Genomic DNA, 13,387 nt, shown 5'->3' on the forward strand with positions numbered 1-13,387 from the left:
GTGGCAAAGCAGCATGTTATAAAACAACTAGTCAAAACTGTTACATTGAATCAGGGGCTGACAGCGTTTCTGTTCATTTCTCATGAATGACCTTGTCGGAAGGAAAAACATGGTATATTCCTGATAATGTTTACCCAAGAGGTAAGAAACATTTTCAGCAATGGAATGTAAATTGGATAAAATCTCAGCCTACACAGGCATTAAATTCCATACTATCTGGCACTGATAGTATGATGCAGATATTTATTAGTGCTTACAATGCATGGAGAATAATTTTGATAATTTCTTGCCACATTGACTCTGTGACTGTAAAAACCTGAAATGAGAGTGGGTGTGTATGTGTATGAATGAGAAGTATGGCACAGGAAGGCTTTTACTGAAAGCACAAGTTGGCAGAAAGGGTTTGCAAAGGCAGCTGGAAATCATCAGCTAAAAATTACTCCTGTGAGTCACAGGGGAGTAAGAACAAGCTGACAAACCTGCAGTTGTGGCACAAAAGCCCTAATGTTACTTCCAGTTACATGGAAAGTTTTAGCTGGGCTGAGATTAGTGCTCAGCACTCTCAAGTTTCAAACCAATTCTTTAATTCCTAGGACATTCTTTCACCTCTCTCAGTTGCTTTCATGAGGAAACAAACAAGACCCACATTAAGCATGAAAAATCACGCTTGTGCAGACAGAACAATCAGACATATTTACACAGAAGTATCTGTCTCAGTCTTTATATGCCATTTAACACAAATGTACACATCAAGAGGCTTTTTAGGAGACAGCAAAACCAAACATGCAAAAGAAATCCAAGCTTAGATGAAGAGATTTATCTATCTAGTCCAGCCTCTTATCTCTCCCATATCTAGACTGAAATGGTTACAATTAACTCTCAGAAATTAAAGAAAGTGACAAAGAACAGCTGCTGAGACAGAGGAATGGAACAGTCTCTTCAAATATTCTTCCCTCAGGGCAGGTTTGTGTAAAAAGCCCATTTTTATCCTGACCCTTCAGAACGAATACAAACACAAATAGCGTGATATAAATATGATTCAAAGGATGCACAGCTGTCTCCTGCTTCACGTTAAAATTGCCCACACTGATCGTTGGCTACTGCTTAGCTAGGTTACCGTACCAAAACTCAAAACCAAGTGGAATTTTTCTCAGATGGATTTTGTTGCAAACAGAAACGTCAGTGACAGGCTGGTGAAGGGTATGAGCTGTGCAGATGTGCTCTAGCATGACTGGGCTTAGTTTGTGTTCTGGGCAACCTATGACTATAACCCAGGGTGAATTTCTGGCTAGGGCTACAAAGGGGATGGAGAACTTCCAGCTGAGTTGTCTCTTCAGCTTTACGCATTTTTCTGCATCCAGAACTCAGACTGATAATATGAAAGAGAATATGAATCCGTTCCAGTTAAAATAACAGCCTCACCAAATGAAAATATCTACACTTTCCTAATTTCTAGTAAGAAAGAAATAGAAGGTTTGTTTCCATTACAGCATCTCTGAAATACCAAATAGTTTTACAAAATTAGGCAAGCAGCTATTTATACTTCTATCCAAAAAAAAAAAAAAAAAAAAATGCTGATCCTGGCAAAAAAATGAAAAATCATTACATTAATTGCTTACAGCATGGGTTTATTCTGTCCCATTATTCAGAAAACATGCAGTAACTTTTCAAGTTATACTCACAGTTATGGAAGATGGACAGTGAAGGACAGTGTAATGGAGAGGAACCTGGCTGATTATCAAGTGCTGCAAAATCCTTTAAGATTCTTCAAGTGTTTTCAAACTTTTTATTAATTCATTCTGTTTATCTATTTCATGGTCCAGATATGCCATGGAACAGTGCTGACATCTCTTAATGCTGCTCACCTGTTCTAAAGGCTACTATAGCCCATAGACCTGCCTACAATCCAGTTATATAGGCTCCTAATCAATGAATTCATCTTGACAATCCCCCAGTTACCTGGGAAGGTACAGTAGCTAAGAATAGTTAAAAACTTGTCCAAGATCATGTAAAATTAAACCTACACTGCTTCGGCTGGAATTGTTACTAGGATAAACCAAAGCAATGTCATCTAAAAAACAGGAGTAAATAGTTATTTAAGAAACCATTTCTGCCAGATAGCCCCTGAAACTACTGTTGTATTCCATATTTATGATTTAGCAATAATTATAGAAGATTAAAAGTATATCAACATTAACATTTCCCCAAATATAATCTTTGCATCAAAATACCTGGCTGGTCACCAGGAGGCAAACTACTCCTTTGCATCTTCTTTCATACCCACCTTACCACCCACGGACAGGAAAACATGGAAAAAGGGGGATTAGCAAGACTGGATACCCAGTGAGCACTATAGACTTTTGACTTAGTCATTGGTGTCTCAGTAATAGCGCTCTTATTAATGTTTCCTAAGCAGGTAGAGATCATTGCATAGAGGTCTAATGCTCCTTCAATGTCTTCGTAATTACATTCTTAATGGAATATAAATTAAACAAATCCTATGGTGATGCCATGTAGTCTTGCTGACATCTTTTCTGGTTTACTAGTGTAACTACAAATGTAGAAAATTAGTCTGTTTTGATTGACAAAATCTTCATGAAAACTAGTCCAAAACTTTGGCTTAAAAAAAAGTAAGGAACTTGTCTTGGAATCCAACAAGACAAAAAAACCCTAAGAATGCCTGGTTTAATGTAGCTTGCCTTCTACAATGGATTTTTCCTTTTTCTTTCCAAAGAGATTTTCCCAGTTTATTATCATTGTTGTTCTTTGGGTTTGAGTTTGGGTTTCTTTCCCCTCTCCTGATTTATCTATATTTATTTTGCACAGATTATTTCATAAGGATTATTTTGTCATTTCTTCTGTATAAAGTGAACTTCAAGGTCTTCTGATGAAAAATCAAATCACAGTAAAAATGTTCCTGTACAATACATCCATAATAAATAAGCATTGATATTGTAAGCTTAAGAGAGAATTCATTAAGAATCAAATAACAAAAGAGAAAGTCAGAAAATAAAATATGAAAAATTAATGGGCTTATTGTACAGGAAAGGAGAGTAAAGAGAATAAAACAAGAGAGCTTACTGTAGGCAAGTATGTTTAATGTTTATTTAAGTAAAAACAAAATATAAAGAAAGTTGGATTAGTGGGTAGATGAAAGAAATATCCAATGAAGGCAAGAAATAAGAAAATAATAATGCCTATTGAATTTTCACAAATTTTCACATTTGTCTCCTTTCCCTTTGCCATTTGTTTTCTCATTTAGAAAAACAATAGAATTAGCAGTGATCGGAAGATCTATGTTAGAGTCCCCACAAGAAAAGAAAAAACAGTCTGATGACTTTAAGCAATTCAAATATATTTTACATGAAAAATTAAGAGACTGCAGGAGTAAAGATCAGAAAAATAGTATTCTTTCTGTTCCCATTTTCAGGATTTTCACAGTGTTAGAAATATGGTTTTACTGTGAAAATATATAATTTGCTTAGTATTACATCAAGATTTTCCAGGTCTGGTAAATAACTGCCTCCTGAACTCTACCCAGTCAACTTTTGGGGGACAAAAATAACCAATCTATTTTTATATGTACAAAAGTATAAATCAAAGCAATGCTGGTTTCCTGGAAGTTTTCTTGACAAGAAAAGACATATTTGAAAATGGACTCCTAACTTTCACACCTATACAGTTCTTTAAACTGTATAGGACACTACAGGGTTGGTAGCATATGTCGTTGATTGGGCACGGTACAAATACCAAGCTAATGTGTCAAGTTACAGATTTTTTTTGCATGCTTACATTTATTACCACCTAAATTTCTGGATCTGTGTGAGGAAAACTGCTTGCAGGTTATTTATTTGTACAATTAACATATCTGCATAAGCAATTGTGCTAAATAAAGCTAATGAAGGGAGGTTCGAGATGTCTGTCTCTTCCAAAATATATCCAAATGGTGGGACTACCTAGTGAGGTTCAGTAGAGGGTCTCATTTAACCCCTGCAGGCTAAGCAGTGCCTCTCAGCCCTAGAACTTCTTTTGGTTTTACTCTTTGGATATCAAGAGGGGAGAAAGGTGATCTTCAGGCTGTAACAGACCTAAAGAAAAGATCCACAAATCACATAGGTGTTTCACAAGACACCTGTGAGTTAAAAGACAATCTGAAAACATGCCTAAGCCTTTGTTTTTATAGCAGTCTTCACCAGCAAAAATGCTTACCCCTTAGGGGGGAACGTGGTAGTGGTCTCCTCCTCCTGTTGGTGTAAGTGGGGAAGTGTGTCTCTACAGCGAATCTGGTTACAGGTCTCCACTAAGATCCACAGCTTGGTTAAATACCCAGGCTGTCTCTACCAGATACTTTGCTGGGTACAACACCTTTAGGTTATGAATCTATATAAAAAATAATTACTCTGAGTTTAGAGTGTCTGACATAAAAAACTCTGCTTCAGGAAAAGATTGCAATTAATACTGCTAACTTACAGTCTGAGGATGATGTTAAATGGTACTGTTAAAAAAGCAAAACCCAAGTAAATTTAAGCATTTCTATTGCATCCAAGTTCTTTTAGGAGTCCACATCAGCTGGAATATCAGTCAGGTATTGTATCGTCTAAGAGCAGCAGTCCTTCCCTAGCACCACACAGAGCACTGGCTAATTTAAATATAAATCAAATAAATAACCCTGCTAAACACACCCAAAGAGCTAACATTTCTTTGATAATCAACGCTGGAAAAAAACATGTTTTGACTTTTTTGTAAAAACTTTTTTTTTTTTAATCTCCTGGATGAGGATATTTATTGCTCATTTGTTTATAGACTAAATTGTTCACATCACTGTAAATAACTTCTGAAATGTTGTTCTCTCAACTGTGCTAAGCTTTAATATAGCATAGTAATGAGTGGGATGTGCAACTTCTGCTTATCTACTCTATTTTGGACAATGCCAATGGCTCATGTTTATTAAGAAAGTTGGCAGTGAAACTGAATCTCTGGTTTCCCCCTGGTAGATAAACTGTGTCTGAGCTAACATTCATGAGGATCTTGGAAGACTCATTTAAATGCAATGCCTAAGGCTACACATTTTTTCCTAGATTCCAGAGCAGCACATAAAGCGTTTACTTTTCTGATGTTCTTTTGGAACTGATGCTTATATATTACAAAGTCTGGCTGGGATTTTGTAGAAAGTACCAAAAGTCTATGTCTGAACTCAGTGTTCAGGTATTTTTGCACGTTATCCCCATTGCAAGGAAAACACTTTTTTGTTTGTTTTTTTTTTTTTAAGACTTAAAGCAAGAGATAAGTTCCATCTTGCTGGTGTATTTGTATTTGTATTGTCAGAATATAGGGAAAGCGAGCAAGTATTTTTCCTCCTTTCTCTGGGACCATGGATCTCAGCCATTCACAAATGCATAGTGTCTCCTTCAAGCCACAATAACCTATGACGTTTCTTCACTCAATCCTAACACTTATTTTAAATGTCAGTTTTGCATGATTGTCCAAATAAGATCTTTTTCAGTTTAACAACATAATCTGAACCATTCCTGCAGGTAAAAGAAGTATCATGTTTGTCAGCTCTTCAGGCAGTAGCCTTTATCTCTACGCTCTATTTCAGATGTGCTGAGAACATCTGAATACATTTGAATACTCTACCTTAGAGTAGAAAAAAGTTGAAAAACAAATGAGTAAGTCAGGTATTTGCCTATTTATGTGATCAGTAGTTAATGGCATCAGTAGTTAATACTGCATGTGTTCCTATGCTTCTCTGTCATCTAAGCATCACATAAATCAAAACAAAATGGCCATGAAAAAGTGGCATTTTTCATCACTACAGGAAATTTTGAAAGGGTCAAAGCTTCCTGGAATATTCATGAGGTGGAGGTGCTTTTCAGTAAACATTCCATGTCAGATTTTCTAAGAATAACTGTTGGTTCTGTCTCATTGGTGTCTATAGCATTTTCTACATCTCTGGACATATTGAGGTTTTTTATACCAATATTTTGTAGGTGTTGTATATGCTGAACTGCAGCAGATGAATACATCTGTTGTTTTGAAAACCTGGATCATGTTATTTTAGGAAAGAAAAATTTACATTTACATTGCAAGGACTTAAAAAAAAAAATAAAAAGAAAACCAAACAAAAAATGCAGAAAGTCCCAACTCTGAAACATACTCCTGTGAATATCTGAAGTGACAGTCTGGGATCTGAGGATTCAGTGCTGTAGTGGCTGTCCTTCAGGCTCCTGCTTCCCTGAGTGGAATCCAGACCCTAACTTTCTGGAAGAGGGCTGCTACCTCCTTCACCCGGTAGGCTGTACAACCTAAGGGAGGGTTAACTCTTGCACACTGGGACTGAAGTAGCCAATTGGATGAACAGGGATCCCCTTTTAGTCAACCAACAGGAACCCAACAGCAAGTCAAACCACTAAATATTAATCTGTTCTGGGTCTTAGTCCTCTCCGAGAACTTCAGCTCTTCAGTGAGCACCCCTTGCTGAAAGCAGGGACCTAGTCCCTTTGAGCAGTGTTCATATTTTTCTTTTAAAACACAGCTGAAGAAGGAGATACTGAGTCTTTCTTTTCTGTACAATAACCAAGTGGTAAGAATACCTGCCCTGTAAAAGGCAAGCACAGATTCAATTCCCTCTGGTCCGAACTTCAAACTTGATCTTTTATCTTCCAGATGAGTGCCCCAAACACAAGGCTTGCCAGACACAAGGCTACTCAGGAGGTGGGGAATGTTGCTGTTCTTTTAGAGCAGTACATTTGTGCAGAAAAAAAAGCTCAAAATTCACAAGGTCAGAAAAGATGGATAACTCAGTGGTTCAGTGTTTAAGGTGCTCATTACACCTGGTCCCTGCTCCGAGGCCTGTTTCTCCTTTCTGGTTTTTTAATGCAATTTCTGTAGAATGTAAAATTCAGTTATATTTTCTAAAGAGGAGGGAGGTAAGTACAGACCTACTTCCAAATGAGTACTTTTAACTCCTAGGTGAAAGAACTCACCAGCCCTCCACCCAGGGTTCATACCTATCTAAACAGGCTAGTAATTAACTAATGCATACTAAGAAAAGAAGCCAGTGGCTTGAACAGCAGCAGCTAATTTTCAAGGGGAGTGGAAACAGCCGCTGGTTAGAAGCAGTTTCTGTTTGGGAGTTGTAGGCAAGTTAAAAAAAAAACAACAACCTTCTCTTGGGGAAGTAAGATATATAGAACAGCATCTAGACTATGGATCTCAGCTGAGCTGGGCTTTCAGTCTTGTCAAGAGTGAAGTAATTCGGGGCCTTGTTCAGGGGTGACTATAAAGCTTCAAGGTCAAACAGTCAGATCCCCTTGAAGTTTAGGTTTCTGTTGTTTAAGTGACAGCCTAGTGGAGATTTCTGGACAGCAATTTTAGACTGAATTACTGGTTTGTATTTTATACTTAATGCTCTTCCTAGGAAAATTACAACATACGTGCAAGCACCTTAACCATAAGCCTGGTCAAACCCCTAAGTTTGGGTGCCAGCGAGATCTGAACTGAATTTCTAATACTGCTCTCATACAGAGCCTGACTAAATATTACTCCGAGCAGTATAAACTATTTTTTTTTTTAAAATAAAAAAAGCAATGAAAATATCTCATGGACAATTTATGGTCAGTTGCCTGCCTGCCTACTGGCTTTAGGTACTGCAGCTCTTCATAAGTCTGTGGAATTGTGCCATCTTACATCCACAGCCAGTGTCACTCAGAATTCAGTTGCATCTTTTTAAAGTGCAAAATGTCATTAGTTGCACCAGAAGCTGACATGAAGTAGCATTTCCACCTAATTGTCCTATCCTTTCCCTGACAGCTTGCTGTTGCCCTTCCGAAACCTTGTCAGTTGGAATTTTGCTGAAAAAGTGCATTTGGTACCATTTTGAACCAGCATTTTCCTTGAAAAGTATTTTTTGAAGATTGACAGAGAAAGGGAAGGTAGACCAGCTACTCTGTCCTACAAATAACAGAAGTGAAAGCCTTTGCCATAAAATCATCTTTGTTCTTTTTCTCCCTCCATCATATTTTCTTCCTCCAAAATATTAATATGCTTCCTTCCTAGAATCCCCGAAGTTTTTGAGTATGGCAAACTCTCATACCACCTATTCAGCTGCTATCAATTTCTCTCATGTGGAAAGCTGGCAGTATAAAATATTTAATTCTATTTTTGTTCAATGAAAATTTTATTTAAATAACCTTTATTCACAACCCCTGCTAAGTGTATTACTGTTAGAATGCCCATTATTGTATACCAAGATGACTGTGAAAATAAATCAAGGAATACTTCCAGAAAACTTCAAATAATTAGAGAAATAAACTTCTGCTGGCAGCATCAGCCAAGATTATATTCATGATATTAATATTTGGTTTTCAAAAAGGTGATGGAGGCTATAAGATTACTTCATACACAGTGAGTAGGTATTGTGTGATGCCTTACCAGCCTGAAAATGAAAAAAACTGAAGATCATAAATGAAAGCCCATAAAATTATCTGGTATGAATAATTAAGGGCACACTTTTCACATCTTTGGACATAGATTTTCTTTTGGACCTACTCAAATTGTACCCTCTCAAGGTCTTCTCTCTCCAGACCCGTGAGGACTAAGATCTTGTAGCAGGTCATTTTCACAGGTACCAATTTCATGTTCAAATACAACTCAAAACTCTTTTTCTGGCCCAAATTGCATAGCTATCTGGCTGCTATGGTACAGATGCCTTTCCTATTGCAATTTCTGCCAATAACAGCAAGGGCTTTCCGTAGGAGCAGTCTGAGGAATCAACTGATTTCTCTTCCTGTGGGTCAGGTAATGGAACACTTCAAATTTGCTGCTTGCCTGAGCCCTATCTAGAACTGAAAGGTCTTTCTTTTTTAATTCTTTTCCAGGCTTCTGAGTTGAGCTGAACAGATGGCTTAAAACAAAGTTGGGAAAAGGCAAGAACCGATTCTTACGTGCTCCAGTTTTCAAAACACGTCTCAGCTATTCCTTACTCACTTTCCATTCAAACTGTGTAATGGAAATAAGCCAATTGACATTGCTGAGCTTTGACAATAGGACACTTGCTGCAGGATAGTGGAAGGCCTCAGATAAGAGGTTTGTATCCTAAAGCTATAACTTTTACATCATCAACATAAGGAGCGTAGCTTATGTTGAGACAAAGGTTTAGTGTTCAACATAAAGTAGCTAGCCACAATTGGTCATAACTACTTTTTCCTTAAAAAGGGACAGCTGTCTTACCTTACTGAGAAAAAACAGTGATATTTGGAACTCTCACATCTAACATTTGCAGGACACCATCTTTGAAAGTAAATAACTGCTATATTTAAAACCAGCAAAACTTTAAATGTTTCTAAAAGATTCTGAAAGATAGATCCCAAGTTATAGCTGATGATTTTAAATATGCTCAAATCCAGGCACATTTGAAGTAGAAGAACATATGTCTGTTTTGCATATAAAGGCCAAATGTATAAGGTCTGAACTTCTGAAAAGCAAATCTTGAAAACCTGAATGTTGGGTACAACTAAATGAGATTGTAGCAGCCTATAAAGAAAATTATTATTGTTAAACGTCCACATCACAAGTCCAGTGCACAGAGTATAGAGAAAAATTTTAAAGAAATCTTTTTCAAAGCTTTAAAAGAGGGAAGTGGGGCAAACTTTAGTAGAAATATAAAAACTCAGAAGTTTGCCAGAAGGAAATTAGAAGGTAATTATCACTACGTTGGAAAAGGAACAGACTAATTAATTAAAGCATCAGTAGTAAGGACATGTGATGAACCAACAGAGAATGTAAAAGTGATGGATAAAGAGAGCAGGGTAACATTTTTTTGTAGATCAAGAACATTTCTTATGGCATAGGATACTGACAGAAGCTAGCAGACAGGAAAGAGATGCTGAAAACACTAAAAGTAATAAACACAAAGAAGAAAAAATGTGAAAATGTTACTATTTAATGTAAACCAGCATGTATCAATACCTCTGTTAAATTAGGGGAAAGGAGAACAAATAAAAGCCTTGATAGGGAAAGCAGCTTTTAGATTTAATCCTAAAGGCACAGGGGCCTGAAAATGACACAGAAAACAAAGGCTCAATCATTAGAGATACGGAAAGATTGCAAAGCAGGAGGGTGAGGGTTTACTGCATTGCAGTACAAGATACACAACTGTGAAAAGAATAAAGGGGTAGCTGGAGAAAAGTGACTTGGTTCAGTGTCACAGTACTTACCAGAACATGAGATTACTGAAGAAAGGCTGTACCCTAAAGGAATTAATGGATACTTCTATAAAAGGGAAAGAAAGATAGAGTGAAGAAAAAGAAGGTAACACTCCCCAATAAATAAAACTACATCAGCTAATTTACACTGGCCTTCTCCCATCTTGATGTTTTATGTTCTTATGGCTGATGCAACAGTGCACCTTTAGATGAATGCATTATTCACATATAACTGCTTATACAATTTTCACAGTAGCATTTTTCACCTGCTAATATGCTTTGCCTCGTGACTTATTAATAGTACATCAGACTGCTGAGAGACGGGTTTTCTAGGTTTACCTCCTTATATCAGTCTTGCAGACATTCCTTTTCTCAGCCCTTGAGTTTGAGCCTCTATTGCAAACATGGGTGACTAAAATTCTGTGTGAATTTTAGTGAAGTCTCTTCCTAGAGAGATGTTGACTGGGGAAAGCGATACACAGCTGAGATGAAATGCTTGAGATTCTGCATACTTTTGTAAGCAAACTGAGAGTTGTGGGGTCATATTATTATTATGGCAGTCTTGTCCTTCATACTAGAAAACTGTCCAGTTATTTTAAAGCCATGAAGTTTACATCACTGTTTTTCTCTGCATATCTTTATTCTTAATTGTATTTATGGTTTTAAAGCCTTGATAGCTTTATAATTGCATATTCTCCTCTCTCAGATAAAAACTGAATCTCAGCTTCTCTAAGGAGTCTGTTGTTATTGTTGCTTTTATAGCTTTGCTCCAGTTAGGAGAATGATTTAATATTAAACATTAAAGTATTCCCTTTTTGTCTCTCATAGTTAGGCATTTTAATCCTCTGTAAGAGGCATCATATGACTGTCTGGTGAAGCCATGTCTTGCTCCTGCGTTAGCAGATGGGGTGGTGACAAGTTAGAATTTGGGTCCAAAGGTGGCATTAGTCAAAGCCGTATGTATAGAAAATGCTATTTCTTCTCGCAGCGTTTGTTTGCAACAGAAAGCAAGTCCTGCAGACAACAAAGACATTTACAGAAAAAATGTAAAGTTAGCACAGACAGCATAAATCTGAAGTTTTTAAAAGTCTCAGCTGAGAGGGCATAGTTTGCATTAGTTTACCCTTACCAGTTCACAGGCAACATATACACCTTGTCAGTACAGAAAAATTATGCCAAGTGATGCTGGTAGTAAGAGCAAAGGATGATCCTGACTATAGAGCACCACTTCCTTAGGCTTGCACCCAAGGAACAGCAAAGCTTAGAAGCTGTTGGGTCGGGGACCTGATTCCCCCCACTGGGTGATGTCCCTTAAGGGAATTAGACTGCTGCCTTTTGAGAGGATAGTGGCTGTAAATGAGTGGAAAAGAACAGGTTTCTGAAGGTGTCCTGATGCTTAAAGTTCATAACCCTTTGGCTAATGCCTCTCTTGAACATTTCAAGATCTGAGCACTAGGGCACAATTTCCTATGATGTAATACATATATTTAAGATTATGAGTATATGTATATGAGTATATACACCCACCTTTCCTCCAAAAAATCCCAAGAGAAAAATTAAGAATATCCTCCCTATCACAGTAATGTTGACAGCTCAGTTTTAGTAAGTGCCTTCTGAAGTTCTCATAAGACCTGTCACATCTGGAGAACAGTCAGGCTCTAACAGGCAGCAGCACTGGGCCTGATTGTGTCCTGATTTATGCAGGTTTGGCACTCACAACATCTAGTGAATGATGAAGTCTGTTTGTTTGATACTTATATCAAAGGAGAAGTACTTACACAAAGTCAGATACCAGAAATCCTACTAAATCATTCAGTCCATATCTTTTCCATTGGTAAATGTCTATGTAATATTATGTGACATGATTTGTTTACAAGTTTGTACTTCTATGATAATTTTGAATAAGAAATATTCTTCTGTAATATATGCAGCTATATACTTAGGTAATTCAATTTTTCTTTCTTTAAGTAGCTTCGTCTGATTTGGCTATATTTTCTTCCAGAATCATCCCAAAGAACCAGGTTTAACAGTGATGTGATTCAAACTTTTGTAAAAGTCACCTTTAAGATAAGCCATACATATTTATTTATTTAAGTCTTTTCTCATTGATCAGCCTTCCCAAGGCCTCAGTCCTAAATGCCCTTCCAGTTTGTCAATATTTTTTTTTAACTGAGAAGCCAAAACAATTCCAGTGATTCTGTAAAAGCACTATTACCTTCTTTCTCTGCACTCTCATAGTAAGATATATGCAGTGGAGGGCAGTAAATACGGATCTTTAGAAAATTCTGTAAGATATCATGCCTAAAACTTTACTATATTTTAATCTAATTTGCATCTTCACTAGATCTTGTCCATTTCACCTAAGTACAATCTTAATATCTACCTTATATCTATGTCTATAATCTTAATACCTTCTATAGGTGTAAAAATGGACTATAAGGACAATAAAGATTTTTGTTTTGTGACAGAAATTTGCTAAAGAATGGCAAGAATGCTTTTTTCCCCTTCTCCAAACAGTATCCATTCTTCTGTCGACACAGTGTGTGCTCCTCTCTCTCCCTCTGCTTTAATTCTGATTCCATCAAAAATCAGAATCCTGTGACTGATGTTCAAAATGAGCTGAGGTGATATTGAGGTTTTGAACTTTATCTGAGAATGTCACTCACTTGAAGGCATTCCAGACCTCAAATGGCACAGTGCCATTCTTCAGAAATGAGACAGGAAAAAGTATTGATTTTTTTCTTCTTTTAAACTGAGTACCTAATGAGCAAATGAAGATATGGTTGGTCCTGGATTTATTAGGTGACCTAAAAGAAGCTTCTTAGAGTTCAAATGTATGGAGAACAGCTTATTGCAATTGTACTTCATTTTTTTTTTTCTGAGCAGATTTTTTCTATAATGCTACTAAGATTCGAAGCATAGATTAGATCAATTACACCATATTGCATTTCCATAGCAAACTGAAGCTCTTGCCTGGTAAAAATATATTCTTTGGATCTGACAAGAGACTGTTACAGTACTACAGCATATTCTTGTTGGTACTTGAGAAAGTAAACAAAATTAAAAGCCACTGGGAAAAGAGAATACATTGCTCCCTGAAGGTACAAGTGTTTCTTCAAGCTGAAAATTACAGATTTATAAGAAAAGACAAGTACTTTATCAAAAAAGTCAGATGTCTCAAA

The sequence above is a fragment of the Falco naumanni genome, chromosome 15, assembly GCF_017639655.2.
Source record: "Falco naumanni isolate bFalNau1 chromosome 15, bFalNau1.pat, whole genome shotgun sequence".
In the NCBI taxonomy this organism is placed as follows: Eukaryota; Metazoa; Chordata; class Aves; order Falconiformes; family Falconidae; genus Falco; species Falco naumanni.